The 14,477-nt window shown below is 37.7% G+C and overlaps 1 protein-coding gene and 1 long non-coding RNA gene across 2 annotated transcripts in view; both read left to right on the top strand.

Moving 5' to 3' along the window:
- Rab39a (RAB39A, member RAS oncogene family) overlaps positions 1 to 14,477 on the top strand; it is a 31,257-nt gene that overhangs the window by 400 nt on the left and 16,380 nt on the right. The gene's annotated exons all lie outside the window — the stretch shown is intronic.
- On the top strand, positions 3 to 11,790 carry LOC110344303 (uncharacterized). The gene is made up of 2 exons (XR_002386787.2): positions 3 to 476; positions 10,549 to 11,790. It is a non-coding gene; the product is annotated as an uncharacterized LOC110344303 (long non-coding RNA).

The following is a 14,477-nucleotide window of genomic DNA, read 5'->3' on the forward strand; positions in this document are numbered from 1 at the left end:
GGCCGCCCGCGCCGGGACCGCCCGCGCCCCCGCCCCGGCCCCGCCGGGAGAGGCTCTGCCCTTCCCTCTCGAAAGTGCAAACACTCGGTTCTGGCTTCCTCTTTGCCCCTCCTCTTCCAGGGACGACTTCCTCCTCCGCAATTTCTCACTTCTTTCTTTGGCGCCCATTTCCTGTGCTCCCTTGGCTTCTCTCCTTTCCTGCCTGAACCAGGCTTGCCCCGCCGCTGCCCTGCGCCCCAACTCTCCCTGCCTCTGCTCCTATTTCCGTCCCCTTCCGCCCGCAGTTGCCTTCCTTCTTGCCAAACTCGGCTTTCCTGGCTGCGCACACCCTGACCCGACCACCCCGCCTGCAAGCGCCCCCTTTCCTGCCCTGACCAGGCGGCTCCCCCTCTGTGCGGCCCGGGAGAACTGCGAAGTGGGTTCCCAGATTCGTGATTGATCCTTTCGCTTCGCAGCAGTTAAGAGCTCCAACCCAGGTTACCGCATGAGCTTATTGGGCAGTGTTCACAGGGTGACGGATGCGGTAATGGGTTGAACACCTCACAGCACTGAATGTGGTCATCAGAAAATACCCGGCCTTGACCCGTGGGGATGGGTGTTGCATAGATGCAACGTCAGGGTCGCTGGACAGCTGAGGTTGTACTGTGCGAGTGTGTGTGTGTGTGTGTGTGTGTGTGTGTGTCTTGAACAGGTTAAGATGTCTAGAAATTTGTCATCATTGATGCGTTGATGGAAAAAAAAAGAATCGCAGGAACTTTTCCCTTGTTTCACTTAGGATTACTGTTTAACGTTCCATTGTGATAACAGAACAAAAAATACATTTCTAAGTAAAGAAAGGACATAGATAAATAGTCTCATTCTAAGTGTTCAGTGGGAACCTGAAGGATTCACAAAGGCGACTTGTGTAAAGAAAAAGTAAAGAAATTCTATGCATTTCCTGAGTATTGAGATTGGACCAGATTAAAAGTACATTTTCAATTTGTAGGATTCGAGGACACTATTTTAGAGGAAGGTAAAAAGGCTGATATATTGTGGTGTTTTGTTTCTTAAAGATCACATTATCAGGACTCATTTAAGCAAGTATTTTGCATTTGTCAGCGAGTACTCTGCTTGTGAAATACCGTGCTCCATGAGGGGACTTCCCAAACATGGCTTCCCCTAGCCCCCAGCCAGCATCCATTCTGAATGAGATCAGCCTACATCTGTGAGGACGTCCAACATTCAAAGTTTTGGCTTGCATTCCCAGCTATGACACTGATTCATAGAGATAATAAGGGAACTGCTTAGCTTGCTTATGCATTAGTTTTCTTCTGTATGAAGTGGAAAACTGATAAAGCTAGCGTTTAGAAAGGTGTTAAAAGTTACTGATTTGATTTGTACAACACTGAAAATTCCATGAAGTAATTTTTTTCCTTTTTCAAGAAGCGTCCTTTAATTAAAATAGTTTTTCAAAGTTTTCATTCCTCATCTGTAAAACGAAGGCATCATTATAATCTCTTAAGATTCCTTCCAGTTTTATTACTCTATTGATTGCAAATTCTTTCACTTGTGATCTCAGAGATGAACTTTTGAGATACTTCAGGGCTAGAAAAAAGGCATTTACTAATAGCTCTTGGTGTAACCCTTAAAGTGAATAGAACAGTAAAAACATATTCTTTATGCCTTAAACTTGTAGCAAATGCTGGAATTGTAAGAAACATAGGTAATAAAATCTTACTGTGTTTATTAGTTATTTACAAGTAGCTCCTCAACTTATTGACAAAGATAATTAATTTGTTAGACTTTAAGACCTTTACTAAATAGATAATTGTTCTAATGCCTTTGAGAAAAGTGTAAATGTAATTCATTTTGTATACATTATTAAAACCACACAATAACTCTCCCATAATAATGAAAGGACATTTAGGGAATGTTTACGGACAGTGAGTTATATTTTATTTTGTTTGGCTCTTTACCAGAGATATATTCATAAATAAATACATATTTCAGTAGCTATATCCAAATACTTGCTTTTCTACCATTTAACAGAATGTTTTGCCATAAAAATGATTACTGTTAAATCATTCTGTATCTTCCTCCTAGAAAATGCAATACTTATTTTGAATAATAGATATCTTTGCACATTTTTTTCATAGAACAGTAGCTGGACATATATTCCTGACATTACTCATAATCATACCATGAGAAATTTGAAAAAATACTGTATTTGGAAGTTTACTGGTGATTACACCAAAATTCTAACAAAAAGAACCTACTTTAGACAACTCGTAGGGTAGCTTGAAAGCATAAACAAATACATTAGCTACAGAACAATAAAAGTTTGCTGCTGATTAATTATTATTAGCCATAGTTTTCAGTATTTAGATTAAAATTCTAGTAAATGATAACTACTTGCATAACATAAAAAGGAATAAAGTCAAAATGAAAAAAGTTTAGAAACAATGTATATGTGAACATTCCGTAACACACATGAGCATGTTGTGTTAAGAGTAATATAACCTTCAAATATTAAGTTTTTATTATTAGCCAAAGTTTTAATGAGAAAAACTGTTAAATTTCTCTATTAAAGAATCTCAGAATTACAGTGCCTTCATTAAAGTTAGAAATTTATTTCTTTTCTGTATAATAGTCTCAAGGTGGAAGAGTTCTGCCCCAGGCCATCATTCAGGTACCTTCCAATTTCCCTTCGTCCCTAGGATATTTTCATCATCTGTGTGGACAAAGAATGAGTTGGCACACTTGTGTCAGCTCAATAAAGGAGGAAAAGAGAGCTAAAGCAAGCAGTGTTCCTTTTTTTTTTTGAGACAAGGCCTCACTATACAGTTCAGGCTGGCTTTGAACTCATGTTTAGCCCAGGCTGACGTCAAACTCATGGCAGTCCTTCTACCTTGGCCTCCCAAGTGCTGGGATTACAGGTGTGCACCACCACACCTGGCACAATGTTCCTTTAAAGCAAATGAGACCAACATGATAGAGATTGTTTACGCTGATATTCACTGGGGAGAACTTAGTTATAAGATCACACAGACCGGGCATCCATGTGCCCAGAGGTATGGAAGATAAATTTGGCATTGTGAATATTAGGATAAAATTAGCATTCACCACTTTGGTAATCATCATCATGGGAGAGGCTTAGCAGTAAAGGAAATAAGAATAATGTTTAATACAGAATTAATATGCAGAGCATTAATTGTAAAACTATAAATATTGAACTCTTAAAAAGCATTTCAAGTAATATAAATATAAAGTACTGTGGTTTGGGTGTAGTTTGTACCCTAAGAGCCCATGTATTAGAAGCTTGGTAGTATTAGGTGGTAGGATCTTTAAGAGCTGGGGCCGAGAGTAAGGTGATGAGCTCATTGGGAGTGTCACCCTCAGAATGGATTCAGTAATTCCGCAAGAGTGGGTTGTTATAAGTGAATGAGCCTGGCACCTCCCTGCTTTCTGGCTTCCTGTCTTGCCTTGTCATCTCTTCCTCTCACATAAGCTCCCACCATGATGCCATCCACAAAGGGCCCCTCACCAGAGCCAAAGCCATACTGTGTAGACTGTAGGCCTTTAAAACTGTGAGCTAATAAAACTTCTTTATAAAGTATCCAGCCTCAGATATTTTATTATAGTAACAGAAAATGGACCAATACATAAAGGAAGATAAGGAAGTGACAATATTGGTTGTAGGAATAACAAACCTCTAGGTTTTAAGCCAGATTTGGACCTTTTTTTTTTTTTCACATTTTCTGGCCCGTGAAGTGTTGTAGTTATAGCCACTGGTTACAAAGCTCAGAGGTTATAACATTCAGAGAATAATACCTTCCTTCAGCAATGCTCTCCTATGAGTCTTTTTAAAAAAAATTTTTTTGGTACTGGGGATCGAACTCAGGACCTTGTGCTTGTGAGTATTCTTTTTAAAAAATGAGTTTTGTGACCATATAAGTTTGGAAATCTCTGTATTTCACATAGTGTCCCTTAGAAATTCATATCAAAAGCTCTAAGAAGTATTGTAGCAAGAGAACCTATTAAACATTGATTAAACTAGCATTTCACAATAAATTTCCTTTATTTGAGGAACTATTTTCAAAATATGAAAATCTATGATAACTAATCTTCTAAGGAATATTATTTAGGAAAAGCTCCCAAGATGAGTTATTTTAGTCACATTTTTTTGAGCAGAGCCACTAAACATTTAAGGTTTGGAGCAATGGAAGCCCTGTAGACATTAGACAGCTAACTTAAGTTAGCAAAAGACAAGTAGGCAATAAGTGCTGTATCAGAGATAGCCTTCCTCCTGCCTACCCCCAGAAGAAATCTGGGGATGGGTACTAACTAATACCACTTAATCTACCGATTTTCTCCCTAGTCCTCTGCATGCCCCTTCATCACCTTTCCTCTAGCTCCGCTTGTATATCTTTCTCTTCACTATGTATCTTATCCCTTCTTCAGCTTACTTTTCTTTTTCCTTTATCTCAGCTCTCTGCCTGTCTCTACTTATGGTTTACTCCCACCCTCTGTCTTTGCCTCATTTTTATTCTAACATTCCCTCCCTCTCTCTCTCTCTCTCTCTCATTTCCTTTTAGCATATCTTCCCTTATCCTTCTGGCTCCCTTCAGTCTCTCCTCTACCCATGCAAAGCACTCATATGAGTTAATGTTTCAAAGTGGTTTGACTTATGTTCTCTGAACTTAATTTTAAAAGCAAGCAGCATCAACATTTTAAATTTCTCCTTAAGAGATATTTTAAAGTCCCTAAACTAAATAGTTTTTTTTTAAGGCCCTTATTTGGCTCTCTGACCTCCTGCCCAACAAAAATGGTTCATAGTCTTCCATAGAAAAATATTTTCTGTTCCTGGATTGGTGGACCCATTATTACATAGATAACAGATTAATAATTAAGTGCTGCAGTCTACTATAGTTCCAACTCATTAGAAATAACAAAAAAGTAAGTTATATTTGTTCTGAGTAATCAGATAATATAATGTCTTGGTTAAGATTATTGTAAGTAACAGAAATCTTAATTATTTAGTTTATATAATTGAGAATAAATTATAAATGATACAAATTTCATGAAAGACAAAAGCTCCTGGGAGGCTGACAGTATAGTTCTGTGGTAGGGAATTCAATCCCTAGCAGAGAGAGAGACAGAGACAGACAGAGACAGAGAATGAGAGAAAAGAGAACAAAAGTGATACAGACATTTAGGATTTAGGTAGACAAGTTGTCTGGGTTTTCTTTCTAGTCTATATTCTCTGTTGGCTCCCAAACCTCTTTCTGAGCCTCTTATGGAAATTCTTGAAAGAAATAATCTCATGGGCTATTTAATTGGCCACTGCATCAGCTCGCCTACAGTTGTGTTATTAAGATCCACATATATAATACAATTATAATAATATAACATTATTATAATATACAAATATAATATAAATACATGCATCATATAGTGCACTTGTATTAGTAAGGGTCCATTTTTAGAAAAAGAGAAATTCACAGAGAAGGGAAATGAGCAGTCTCCCCCAAAAGTGACTGTCTTATGGTGTTTTGGAGTAAATGGCATATAAGAATGAGCCAGCATCATTTCTAACAAGTAATGCAGGATGTGAAGAGATGATCCATGTAGCCAAACATTTTTATACTCTAAAGATTATTTTCAGTGTCTACTCAGGGCATTTAGAACATTTTGAGTGATTGCACTCAGTATAGTCAAAAACCAGCCAGCAATATGAAAATCTTGTGACTTTATTTTCCTTTCTATTTTTTCAATAAATCCATAGATTTTGCATATATAACCACAATTGGTACGTGAAGCTTATTGGTATATGAAGCTGATTATATGCCTTGAAGTAAATTAAATATTGTACACCAAATGCCGTAAGCTTTGTGCCCACAATAGGTGAAATTGTGAAGCAAGTAAAGCTCATTCATGGGGACATCTCATCTTAAGCTTCATGTTTGGGTAGTGAGACTATGACTGTCTTTCCCTGCTATTCTCCCTCACTTCTCTATCAAAAAATCCATCTCTTGGGGCTAGGGATTTAGCTCAGTGGCTCCTGAGTTCGATCCCCAGTACCGACAAAAAAAAAAAAAAAAAAAAAAAATCCATCTCTTACTGCTCTATCTCAGCTTCAGAGAGAGAAGTAGCTGGAAGAGCAAGACACACAGAATTATTAGTAGTTGAAAACAACTTAATAAGGGTACTGCTAGGAGTATCTATAATCCTAAAACAGGATGACTACCCAGAGAATCATAAGCTCATCTTGAAGTAATATTTCCCTATCGACAGAGTCACAGACATGTAGCTGCTGGGTATTACAATGTCCTCTCATCATGCCACAGTAATGACCACCTATTCTGACTCACTCCCATTTAGTTATTTTTTTTCTTGGTTTGTTTTTTGGGTTTGTTTTTGGTACCAGAGATCGAACTCAGGACCTTGTGCTTGCCAGGCAGGCGCAGCACCACTGAGCTACATCCCCAGGACTCTCATTTAGTTTTCAAAGTAAAGGCTAGAAAAGTATTAGAGATGATGTAAGCACATGGATTGTCATGGTGAAGTCTTCAAATAGGGAAAAATGCTTTATGGAGAGAGAGAGAGAGAGAGAACATTTTTCAGGCATTGTCAATGGCTAAATACAAAGATTTTTTTAAAGAATTTACATTCTACAGACATATAAAAGTTTGGAGATGCCAGGGATTTAGCTCAGTGGTTCTGCCACCTGCCTCACAAGCGCAAGGTCCAAGTTCGATCCCCAGTACCAAAAAAAAAGTTTGGAGAGGCTGTACCCCATAAATATGTACAATTGTTATGTGTCAATTTAAAAACTTTTAGTCTTAATATTTAAAGAGGAACTCGTTGGAATCTTCCAAGAATATTTATTTTAGTATATTGAGTCGATTATTCTTATCCTCAGTTAGAAGGGATTTGCCTTTTTCCCTCTAACAGCATGCTCTGTGTGTGAATCAGTGGAAAAGAAAGGTGAGTCCCTCAGTGGTATTAAGGTACATACACACATATATCAGGAAACATCAGGTAAAACTTTAATAAGATTTAGTTTTACTTTGTGATATTTTAAATTTTTTATTATGTACTGTACATGTTTACAGTATGTAATTACTGCATTCATAGTGAGGAATTGGTACATGGACATAACACATCTCAATTCTTTTTTTTTTTCTCCTTCCCCTCTACCTCCTTTAAAAAAATTCTGTTTGCTAGCATGAGATTAACTTTATAAGTCCATATCAAGTTAATTATCATAAAAACAGATTAACAGCCAGACTAACAGGTAAAAAAAATTTTAAAATATATAAGACAATTATAGTAAATCAAAATACATTTTTAGATATATTGTCCATGCTGAATTACAATAACATTTTTTCTCTCTTTTTTTCCATTGTCTCTTATTTTGAACTTTAATTACATATTGGGCTTCTTGTATAAGAAAAATCATGCAGTATTCAAGCTCATGTGTCTGATTTGCTTTACTTAACATTATGGTCTCAAGGTGTATCCATTTTCCCACAAATGACTTGAGTTTATCCTTCTTTATGGGAGAGTAATACTCAATTGTGTATAAATACCATTTTCTTTATCCATTTGTCTGTTGATGGACATACATTCTTTCTACAGCAAAATACCTACAAAGCCTATTCTTTATGATTTTAATAAATCTACCTCTAAATGTCAGTAACTTTCAATCAATTTTGGTAATAGGTATGACTCAGAGACGTTCACTTTAAAAATTGCCACCTCACACAATCTTCCTGGCCTATTATGAAATATGTAAGAAATTACCACACTGGCCCACAGAGGTTCCAGAAAAATATAGTGCAGAGCCAGGGATTTAGTTGTGGCACCACACCTGCCTTGCAAATGCAAGGTCCTGAGTTTGATCCCCAATACCAAAAAAAAAAAAATATATATATATATATATAAAATGCAGAGGGTAAAGTATGTTTTAAATTTTAAATTAGGCTGTGGGAAAGTTTCAAAACACAAATAGTAGGTCTATTGGTATGCATTGCTGATAAATGTTGATAGCTAGCATATGAGCTCAGTTTAGTTTAAAATGCCAACAGTGTTCCCTTAAATATTCTTGAAATATAGTGATTATTTCCATTCTCCTTCTGATGGAAATCATTTGTTTTTAATTTAGGAATACCTTGCTGAGTCAAATGATCATGCTATTGCACTAAATCTTTGAGACGATCCACTGATATCAATAGCTAAGATATAAAGGAACCATCAAAATTATCTCAATGCCAAAAAATATTCAAGTAGGGGCTGGGGATTTAGCTCAGTGGTTCTGCTGCCTGCCTTGCAAGCGCAAGGTCCTGAGTTCAATCCCCGGTACCAAAACAAAAATTCAGGTAAGGAAATGGAGACTCAGTCTTGCTTTTGCCTCAATAATGTGATGAGTGCATCAGAAGTCACATGAGAAATGGAAATATCTCTATCAAGGCATGTCCAAAAGGTCATCAGGGACTTTTCTGGACAAAATGTTAGCTTTCTCTATTCTTGTTTCTTTCTACTTTTTGTATGATTGGTCATAATCTCTTCTCCTACCAGGAATGTAAAAGGTAGTTTTTCTTGATATTTTAGCCTCTCCAAGTGCATTTCCTTTTCACAAGACTTAGTGTGGTATGGCCTCAGGTAGATGAGACTTATATAAGCCCTAATGATAGATTCCTGCCTCGGGAGCACAAAAGGATAGTAAGTGAATGGCCCAAACTGAAACCTCTTTGAAAAGATATCAAGAGAATGCTGCAAAAGAGGGTTAGGTAGATACTAAGAACTCCCTAACTATAAGAGCAAGCATTATGAAGAAAGATGATAGATGCTCAAATTATAAGTGTGGCCTATCATTTTTCCTTAGAGTAGCATTTTGCAAAATGATATTAGTAAGTGTCATTTAAGAAAAGGGTCTCCTGGGCCAGGGATTTGGCTCAGTGGTTTCACCGCCTGCTGAGCAGGTGCAGGGACCCGAGTTCGATCCCCGGGACCAAAAAAAAAAGAAAAGAGTCTATTGATCCAATACTTTTAGCAATGCTGGGTCATTGCAGGACTTCCCAGAGCTTCTCCCCTTCCTCCAGTGCTGAGAATCAAACCCAGCATCTCATGCATTTCTAGGCAAGCCCTCTACCTCTGAGCTATGCCCCCAATCCTTCCCAGTGCATATGCATTCATTTTCTCTCTCTCTCTCTCTCTCTCTCTCTCCCTCGCTCTCGCTCTCGCTCTCTCTCCAGTGCTGGGACTGAAATGGTCTGGTGCATGCTAAGCAAGCACTTCACCACTGAGCTACAGCCTTGCCCCCTTTTAATTTTTGAGATAAGATTTTGCTAGGTTGCCCAAGCTGGCCTTGAATTTGGGATTGTCCTGCCTCAGCCTCCCAAGTAGCTGAGATTAGTGTTTGCCACTGTATCTGGCTCTCAGAGTTTTTAATATACTAGTGCATATTGTGAATCTCCAAAGTAGATATGGTATTTCCCAACCCAGGATCCTTTTACAGAGCATATTTTGTAGTACTAAAGTTGTACGAGATGCACTCTTGGATACAGTAAAGAAAAGTGTAAGCAGTTCTTAAATTGTAGGAATATATTTCAGAAGCCCTTAGATCCTCTCATAGGATTCTAACACTTTTACTGGTGTTTCTGGAGGATTTCATCAAAGCTCCCTTTTCAAATACCTGCTTGCTATATTTTAGGGAGAAATCTAGTAGTTTTTGAGAGTTGCTTGTTTTTTAGTTCTCTCATTCAAAATTAAAAGATTTATCTTCTTCCCTGACTTCTAGCCCCTTGTCACACTTTCACATGTCTCATACAAGTCATTACTACTTGTTTGAAGTACAGAACATTCTGTGTTAACATTCCATCACTGTAATGAAATACTTGAGAATAACAACTTAAAGAGGGAAGGATTTCAGAGGTTCCAGGCTGTGGTGAGCTGGTTCCATTGCTTTTAGGTCTGTGATGAGGCAGAAACATGGCAGAAAGGCTTGGTGGAAGAAAGGTGCTCACCTCATGGTAACCAGGAAACAGAGAGAAGTAAAAGAGCAAAGAGGAAGGGAAAAGATTCAGTCCCAAGGTCATGATGCCCCTATGACTCACTCCCTTCCGCTAGTCTCCGCCTCCAAAACCTCCATCACTTCCAACGAAGGCCATCAAACTGCAAATCAGGGGGAGGCATCAGTGAAACAATAAAGGTTTTCCAAGATTTAGGGACCTGAGTTTTCAGAATGGAAGGTTTCAGTACAATAGATGAAAATAGACACATGCTAAGGCACATTGTCATAGAACTGCAGAACACTGGGCCCAACATTAGGAAAAGTTCAAGTTCCTACAAACTTTAGAGAGAGAAGGCAGGTCACATTAAAAAAAAAAGAAAGAATAGGAATCAGACTGACTTCAGGGTAAAAAACTACAGTGGAAGCTAAACTAAGAGGCAATGGAGAAATGATTTCAGAATTCTGAGAGGACTCTGTATCTGGTCACATTGTTATTCTAATATAAGGGCATCATTCAAGATTTCCAAGTGTAAACTCATGTGTCTTTTTTTTAGGAAGCTGCTTGAAGTCATGCTGCCAACATACACACATCCACACACACAAAGGCATAAATGAGTAGAGAAGACATGAGCTACAAGAAACAGCTGTACCTGTGAAGAAAGACACAGGAAATACCTAGGAAGATGGTGAGGAGAGACCCCAAGATCGTCTCTGAAGTGGATACTGAGGACAAACAGACTAAACTGGACAGGGCAGGAGGTTGTAGGAGAGACTCCCCCACCCCCCCCCCAGGAAAATAAAATTGACAGAAAAGCTCATAGAAATGAACTTCCTCAAAGAAGGCAACTGGCAGAGAATTTGAGGTTGAATTATTAAGAATTACGTGGAAAATAGAGGGTAGAAACATAAAGGATGATGTGGAGATGATGTGGAGACTTGCAGTAGTGCTCACTCATACCTGAATGGTTCTTTTCTTCTGGATAAATGGGAGGAATATATTCCTGTTCTCTCTCTCTCTCTCTCTCTCTCTCTCTCTCTCTCTCTCTCTCTCTCTCTCTGATACCAGGTATCAAACTCAGGCCCTTGCGCTTGCCAGGCAGACGCAACACCACTGAGCTACATCCCCAGCCCTGTTTCTGTTCTCTCGAACTCAGACACAATCATGTGACTAGTTCTGTCCAGTGAATTTGAGAAGTTAAATGTGGTAGTTTTAAAACACAACCAAATTCTTTAACATTCTTCCTGTGGTTTGTTACTATAGTATAGCCTCTTCTGTCTTGACTAATATGCAAAATAATTAGCTCTAAGGAAAATGAAAAGTTGTGCAGGAACAAAAATGAAGTCACAGTTCACTCTAGGGCTCAACAATGAAAAGAATTTGCAGTCAGAGTAACATAAATGCTAAGAAATGAACTCACAAAAATTATAGTATAATGATATTGGCAACTTGAAGGAGTAGGAAACAGGAATGCAAAGTAAATACACAGGTTACTTTGTTAAAAACTCAACTCAGAGAGAGAAACTCCATCTTTTCAACTCCTTGAAAATAAAAGCTGAATAACTGTTCAGAGTTAGAGTGAGAGAAAAAACCATAAACATCAATCATACATTCCAGGATGTGGAGAGATCAGTGAAATCATATGAAACAGAGGAGTCTAGAGAAAGCCATATGAAAGCAGACAGAACTCACAGAAATGATGGGAGAATTATAACCCAAGAAAATGTATTCTTTAATTATGTCAGATTATATAATCCTTAGGTTATGTGGAAAATAAAGTAATCTTAAGAAGCTGGAATTGTCTCATTATTGTTCTACAAGGGAAGCTAGACAGCACTGGAATAAGTGCTGGAGTCTTATATTTTCTGGTACCATACCAAATAGAAAATAAACATTATTTCATTATTGCTTTGAGGACAATTAATGAAGCTAGAAACATTTCTCATTAATTTCCAAATAAACTATTCTGATTTTCACGTATCACTTGTTCTACATTACAAAATCCACTAAAAAGTACAATTTGAATTACTATCAATTTAAAGCTTTTATTTTGTTTTTGTTGTTTGTCTTTTTGAGACAAGAGTCTCACTATATTTGTCCAAGCTGAATTTAAACATGAAATCCTCCTGCCTCAGCCTCCCAAGTAGCTGAGATTATGGGTGTGTGCCACCACACTACTAATTTGAATACTACCAATATAAAAATAGCATTCTCTAGAAAATATAGATAAAAATACAGATGTGTCTGTGTGTCAAGGATTCAGCCCATTCTTTTTGACTATATAAATCCCTACTATAAATATTGAAAGGAAATAAGCTTTTTTTAATTTCTCTTTTATTCTCCCATTTCCTCAGCATTTAAATGCTCCCAGGGCACAACCTAACAGGTTATTAACTTACTAATTGACTTATTCATTTACAAACATTCATAGAACTTGGGAGTACCTAGTTTTAAACATAAGGGACACAACATACAACAACAAATACACATCGCCGCCTGCTGCGCAAGTGCAAGGACCCGAGTTCGATCCCCGGTACCAAAAAAAACCAAATATACAGACAAAAATCCTTGCTCTCCTGAAGTTTATCTTCAAAAAGCTGGAAAAAAATTATATAGGCTGTCAGAATGTGTTAACTGCTACCAAGAAAAATAAAATATAAAACACGAATAGAGTGGTGGGATGGTAAGGCATCACTGTCAGAAAATGATGATCAGTCTTGAAAATAAGAGGTGGCCACAAGGAAATTGATTCACATTCAGACCTGATTTTTATGAAAAGACCCTGGAATTATACCAATAAAAGGAATTTAAATGTTGTGTGGATAACAAAAAAAGGCCATCCTAATTTAAAGGGGTCAAGTTTTAAGATCTTAGGCAAGGACAGGGACTTTTATTCAGTAATAATGAAAGAGTGGGGAGACATGTGTTTTAGTCTCTTGAAGTCAGTCCCAATAGCCAGCATTACTAAGCAAGAGAAGCAGGTAAATAAAGCATCCACACAATGACTATTCCCAGAAGGGCAGAAGGAATGTAAAACCATGGTGAAAAGAGGCACTCACAAGGCTAGTGCATTCACAGACCACTGGCTGCCAGTAGCCTTTGGCATCAAAGTGTTTCTATCCTTTAAATAACTATTTGACTTTTGGCAAAGCCACAAGAAGGGCATTTCCAGGATGGAACATCTGGTTCAATTTACCTTAGCAAGTGCTTGATATTTTGTTGCTTTCTAAAGAGACTTATGTATATTCCAACAAAGATCATAATAACATATAAGAGCCATATCATCTTGCCACTTAACATTTTATACATAGGTACAGTGGACCTTGGAGCTACAACTGGCCTGACTTACGAACAACTTGGATTATGACCAGAATACACTAGGAAAATTATTGGTGTTTCTGGTAAATTGCACACATTATACAACCCTTCTTTTATTATTAAAAGGGTAGTTAATGGGTGCTTTGGGAGGTTCAGAACACATTACGTGTATTTCCATTATTTCTTATGGGAAAAGTAGTCTTGACTAACAACCAACTCAAGTTACAACCAGCCTTCACAAATGAATTGAGTTCTCAAGTCAAGGGTCCAATGCAACTACACCAGGTAATCTTGAGCACTCCAGGGCCCACGGAATTTTATCCTTCAGATGACCACAGCACCTTGTTCCCAGTGCCTTCCAGAAAACTAGATAACTTTTTGAGATATCATTTATGTTTTTTAGATAATTATGTCATTTGTGTCAAAAAGACTCCCAATTCTCCAAAGAAATGACTGCATAGTCATATATTAAATAATTCTTTGCAAATATAAGCAAACTCTGCTGCTGCTGTCTGACAATCATTTGTCCATTATTTCAGGAAAAAAATTGAAGGGAGGAAAATGAAATGGCTACAACTTTTTTCTGTAAAGGTGCCCATTTTTCTTTTCTGTTATTGCAAAACAAATACAAGTATAAGAATGAAATTTTTGGATGAATAAAGAAAATACTGTACATGCATACAATGAAATATTCAGCCATAAAAACATAGGCAAACCAGGCATGCTGATGCTCACCTCTGATCCCAGTACTCCAGGGGCTGAGGCAGGAAGTTTGCTGAGAGTTCAAGGCCAGCCTAGGCTACATAGTGAGTTCAAGGCCAGCCTGAACTTGTCTCAAAAATAAATAAGAAGTCTTGTCATACACAGAAATGTGGATGAACCCTTAAGGATGTTGTGGTAAGTGAAATAAGCCAGTCAGAAGAACAGATACTGCATGATTCCACTAAATGAGGTGTCTAAGTAGTCTGACTTATGGAAGCAGAAAGTAGAATGATGGTTGTCAAGGAATGGAAGACAGATATTGGGAGTTGCTGTTGAATGGATGTAGAGTGTTAGTCATGAAAGATGAGAGATTTCTAGAGATCTGCTGTATAGCATGGTACTTGTAATTAACAGTATTAAACATTTGTTAAGAAGGCCAGGAATGGTAGTGTACATCTGTAATCC

The sequence above is a fragment of the Heterocephalus glaber genome, unplaced genomic scaffold (genome assembly GCF_053883595.1).
Source record: "Heterocephalus glaber isolate CG9 unplaced genomic scaffold, H.glaber_assembly_v1.0 deba00001429, whole genome shotgun sequence".
Lineage (NCBI taxonomy): Eukaryota > Metazoa > Chordata > Mammalia > Rodentia > Bathyergidae > Heterocephalus > Heterocephalus glaber.